Here is a 5,977-nt window from a genome sequence, read left to right as displayed (position 1 = left end):
TTTCACTGATGTAACCCCGACTGTGAGAGGCTACAAATACTTACTTGTTTTTATAAACACTTTTTCAGGATAGGTAGAGGCCTTCCCTACCGGGAAAGAGACTGCCTTAGTAGTTACTAAGAAACTACTAGAAGATATTCTTCCTCGATTTGGTCTCCCCAGAACTTTAGGGTCGGATGACGGGCCAGCCTTCGTAGCAAAGGTATCACAACAATTGGCTAGCTACCTAAATTTGCGATGGAAACTCCACTGCGCCTCCTGGCCCCAAAGTTCGGGCCAAGTAGAGCGAATGAATCAGACCCTAAAAGAGACATTAGTCAAGTTAGGATTAGAAACTGGTGGGACCTGAGTAGAACTTCTCCCCTTTGCTCTTCTCCAAGCCAGGTGTATGCCATATATTAATAGATTCACCCCATTTGAAATTTTCTTTGGAAAACTCCCACCTTTAGTACCAAGAATGGAAGATGAGAAAAAGGCAGAACTACGCAACTTTGTCTTACTTAAGCCTTTACAGGCCCTTCAAAGTGTACAGAAGGAGATTTGGTCCCAGGTTCGTGCTGTCCACTCAGCCCCAGGGGACGGACTTCTCCATCAGTTTCAGCCTGGGGACTCTGTGTGGATCCGGAAGTTCACTTCCAAAGGACTAGAATCCAAATAGAAAGGACCCTTCACTGTCTACCTGACGACGCCCACTGCAGTTAAAGTAGACGGCATCCCATCATGGATTCATCGCTCCCAGGTGAAGGCAGCACGAGAGTGGACAGCTCAGGAAGAAGGGCACTTAAGACTAAGACTCAAGCATATATATTATAACCCTTTGTTTCTTCCTTTTTTCCTCTTTAGCCCAGGCATTTGACCAGCCACAACCAGAACCAGAATGAGAATTAATAACTATGTTAACAACAATACACAAGGCTTAAATAAGACCTCCCCAGACATAGGACAAGATTGAGGGTTGTGCCTAAACCCAAAAATCCCCTTACTATGTCGGGGTAGGAACTCCCTTAAACTTAAGTGAGCTCAGCAGGCTAGAACTTCAAGTAGATTCACTAGCAGAAGTAGTCCTCCAAAATAAAAGAGGGTTAGATTTATTATTCTTAGAACAAGATGGATTATGTATGGCTCTAGGTGAAACCTGTTGCTTCTATGCTTATAACTCTGGAGTAATTAGAAAGAGCTTATGACTACTACAGAGAAATTTAGATGCCAGGGAAAAATAAAGACTAGAATCAGATAACTGGTTTCATAGGATGTTCACCATGGCTAACAACCCTTCTATTTGCTTTATCTGGACCTTTAATTCTCCTCCTCCTCTTGTTAACTTTTGGCCCATGTTTCCTCGATTTCTTGTTTGCATATATAAGGAAGAGAATGAATTCTATTAAACTTTTAGTATTACGAAATAGAGGCTATGAGCAAATTCCACACGAAGAATCAAGGATTTGATTTTCCGCTAAGGCCAGTGGGGAATGTGCTGGCTGGAAAATTACTGCTTGGCTATCGCCCATGGGAACATAGGCTATCGCCCATGGGAACATAGGCTATCATCCATGGGCACATAACATTCTAACAATAAGCTTTCTGCTTCTGTACCCCTGCTTGCACATCTGACCTGTGGGTTGACAGGTAGTGAATAGGAGAAAAATAGATCTTCGTGTTTAAGACAGAATGAGGAATGGGATTTAGGGCTTAAAAACCCTGTACCTCTACATTTTGGGGCTGCTTAATTTGGGGTCTGCGTACCCCTGGCAGACCCAGCTGGCTGAATAAAGAGTGTGTTTCCTATAACTCACTGATTTCTGGTGGTCCATGTGTCTTTCAGGGGCTGGTGGCTACAACAAGACAATGAGTACCTCTGTCCAGGGGTATCAGCGAAGAGAGCATCTTTAGCAGATTTCTTAAAACCAAGACCAAGAACACCTTTTCATTAAAAAAAAAGTGCACTTGCTTATATAAAGGATGATGTAAAGGAAATCATATATAAATAAATATAAATGGCATAAAATAGACTTCCCTAGTACAGTTTTCCGAGGTCCAGTCCCAGTAAGAGCTCCACTCTGGTGGTTGTTATCAAGCTCCCCCTGGGAGCCCATCTAACTCTCTCTTTCCCAGAGCTGCTCACATCATCCACAGTGTGTTCTTCCCATAAATGCTCCAAAACACGATCCTCCACTGCTCCTCCAAGCTTCCAGAATACCGGTCACCATCTGATTTAGTTCATCTTCCATTCCACAGGTATTTTTTGAGCGCCTACTATGTGTCATGGACTGTAAAGCAGCCATGAGTAAGAGAGAGAAGGTCCCTACCCTCATAGGGCTTTCATTCTAGCTGGAGGGAAACTAGAGGCCTGAGGCAAGCTGGGACAAGAGGGATTCTAATGCCCACCTCCCGCGAAAGGAGATGATACCCATTAAAGCATCCAGTTTGAGCTTAATTCATAGTAGGAACTCAACATATATTTGTTTCTTCCCCTCTAACTGTTTGGAGGATAGCATAGCCTTCCCATTTTTTTTCTTTTTTTCTTTTTGAGGATTTCAAGCATTTTTGAGCTCTAATAAATACAGGGGACAGGGTAAAATGAACAGGTGTGAAGCAAGTTACAAAGTTGTTAGAAATCTTAAAGTCTCGCATTTTCTCCCAGGTGATCAATGAAAAGAGATACTGTTGTGCCACTGCTCAATCTTTCTGGAAACTAATTTAATAAAATATATAAAAATTCTAGGTCCTGGGACAGGGGTGAGAATAAGACAGATAAGACCTTAGCTCTTATGAAGCTTATATTTTAGAGAAAAGAGATAGAATTTAATAAATAAGCAAACCAACATACTAATTTTAAACAATAAGTACTATGTAGGACACATATACAAAAACGGGGTGATGTGCTAAAGAGACTGGGAATTGGGAAAACTAATCGGATTGATGGTTAGGGAAGAGGTTCCTGAGGGAAGAGGCTCCTGAGGAGGTGACATTTGAGCTGAGCACTGAATAACTGGCCATAACATCTGGGGTAAGAGGGTTCATCCCGAAGGAAGAGCAGCAGCCAAGTCTTAGGTGGAGGATGGTGAGGCTGAGAAGCAGAAGGACCCTGGGGCTGAGGCAGAAGGGCCAGGGCTCGGAGTGGAGATGAAGCTGGAGAGATCTGCAAGGTCAGGTAGATCAGAATAGGACTTTGGATTGTCCCAACAACGATGAGAAAGCATTAGCAGGTTTTAAGTAGGAGAGTACCAGGATTTAATTTAGAGTTTAGAAAGCTCACTGGCTATGTAGAAATTGAATTATTCAGGAACAAGAGTGGAAACACACCAGAAGGCTATGGCAGTTCTGTAGGGAGACAGCACAGCGACAGTGTAAGTGGAGAGAATGACAGATTCAGATATATTTTGGAGGTAGAGCTGAGAAGGCTTGTTGGTGAATACTGGAGGAGAGGAGAGAGAGGAATCAAAGGTGACTTGTAGGTTTTTGGCTTGAACAACTGGGTAATTTTCATAACAATGACATGGGACAAACTAGGAGAAGAGCAGTTTGAGGATGGAATTATGAGCTCTGTGGGGCCACTTTCAGTCTGGGATAGAATATAGGCTGTGGAGCCAGACTACCTGGATTCTAATTCTATTCTAGACTGCTAAATGATTTTGGACAAATTACCTAACCCCTTTTGTAGAGCCGGTATAACAATACAGTCTTCCTTACTAAGTTGTTATGAAGATGAAATGAGTTGTTATTATAGATAAAGAGATTAGTGCCTACATACTTATTGACTCAGCAAGTATTCAGTGAGCATCTCTAGGCACTAAATTCTGAGCATATAGCAGGGAACAAATTAGACGAAAATCACTGCTCTTATGGTGCAGTTTGTATTCTAGTTGGGGGAGGGGAGACACAATAAACAAATACATCGTTAAAATATTTAGTATGTTGGATTGGGGATAAGTGCTATGGAAAAAAATAAAGCAGGGAAAAGTGGTGGTGAGGAGGGAAGTAAATTGCAATTTAAAATAGGATGGCCGGAAAAGGCCTCATTCAGATAGTGACAGTTGAAGAAAGACCTCAAAGGAGGGAGAACGCCAGACACATGGATATGGTGGGAGATTGTGCCAAGCACATGGAGCAGAGCAAGTCCAAAGGCCCTGAGGTGGAGGCTTCAAGAAACAACAAGAAGGCGAAGCTGCGTGACTGGAGAGTAGGTGGGGTGAGATCAGAGGATGAGTAAGGTTGCCCCTGCAGGGCGCCCGAGGATGAAGGCTGTTATTCTGAGAGAGGTGAGGAGCTACTGACTGAGCTTTGTGAGCAGCTCGGTGACACGATCTGACTGACACTTAAAAATATCTCTCTGGCTGCCAAGTTGAGAATAGACAGGGCACAGGGAGGGCTACTAAGGCTGGGGCTTCAATCCAAGTGATGGTGGATGGTGGTTTGAACTAAGATAGGACAGTGCCTGTAGAGAGAATTTGATAATGAACAAATAATTCAAAGAACTCAATATATAGAGGTTCAGATGGTAATATGCACCGCAGAGAAAAATAAAGCACAAAGCAGGATAGGGAATGTGGAGGGTGTTGCAATTTTAAAATGGGATGGTAGAGATGAGGATGCAAACCATGGAAATGTCTGGGGAAGAACTTCTCAGGCAGAGCACCAAGCCCTGCGGAGGCTAGCGCCTGGCATTGTCAGGAAAGAAGGAGCCAGAGGCCTGGAATAGACTGAGCCTGGGGCAGGAAGGGGAGGTGAGGGTAGAGTCACAGTGCTGTTAGGACTTTGGCTTTGGGGAAGCCAGTAGAAGGTTTTGTGTAGAGGATCAGATTCATCTGCTCATTCTGGCTACTGTGTGAAGAGAGGAGTATCAAAGGGTAAGAGTGGATGTGGGGAAGTGATTGGGAAGCAGGTGCAATAATCCAGGCGAGAAGTGAATGCAGCTCAGCAGCGTGGTAGCTGTAAAGGTGATGAAGAGCAGTCAGATTCTGGACACACAGAGGTGGGAGACAGACCATCAAGATTTGCTGACAGATTCAATGTGGGATATTAGAGAAAGAAAGGAGTCAAGGATGGCTCCAGATTTTGGGCCCAAGAAACTGGAAAGATGGATTTGCCATTTACTGATATAGGGGAGGCTGTAGGAGAATATGCTGGAGTTTGATCTTGGACATGTTTCTTGGACATGCTGAGGCGGGGGGATCTAGGAGACATCCAGTAGAGATACGGAGAAGGCTGTAACTATTTAAGTTTGAGTTTCAATGAAAACAATTTGAGGAGACAGTGGACCTTAAAACCAGGAGACTGGCAGTGTTGACCTAGGTAGAGCAGAACCTGAGGTGGAGCCTGAGTAGAAGTGGAGACACCAGCCAAAGAGACTGAGGTCAGCCTGACTTAGGAGGACCAGGAGGGCGTGCGCCTGGAAGTGAAGACTACCGTTCAGTCTTTAAACATGATGTTTTCAATGAATATTTAATGCTGGGAGAAAATGCTCACCATTTTGTGGGGGGAGGAGCACCATGTGAAACCCATATTAACAGTTGTTCTTTTTTTTCTGTACATGGTAGTGGTTGAGGATTATTGCTATTTTCTTCTTTACAATTTTCTGTATTTTCTCAATTTTCAACACTGAACCTACATATTACTTTTATAAAAATTCTTAGATATTTGAAAATAAACATTGGAAAGTGGCTTTTGCTGCTCAGAAAGTACTCCAGCCTATTTCTACCTCAAACATGTGCCTACAAAAGGGAATTTAGGTCCTTCTCTCTCACAGTGGGTGCCACTGAAAGGGGGCAGTTCCACCCCAACCCAGGGGACTTCAAAAGGGCTTTGGTCAGTAGAAGCACCCTGGATGGGGTGAGACTGGTCAGGTAAGCACTGGAGGCTGTACTGACACTAAGCAGGCCCGATCTCAAGAGCTGCTGAGCTGGTATCATCTGACCTGCCAACCATGCTTCTTAGAACCAGAGGCACCAGAAATGCCATGTGCATCCCTGGGACAGAC

This window comes from Pteropus alecto, unplaced genomic scaffold, assembly GCF_000325575.1.
Source record: "Pteropus alecto unplaced genomic scaffold, ASM32557v1 scaffold335, whole genome shotgun sequence".
NCBI classification, from domain to species: domain Eukaryota; kingdom Metazoa; phylum Chordata; class Mammalia; order Chiroptera; family Pteropodidae; genus Pteropus; species Pteropus alecto.
Note: the sequence above shows the minus strand (reverse complement) of the source record.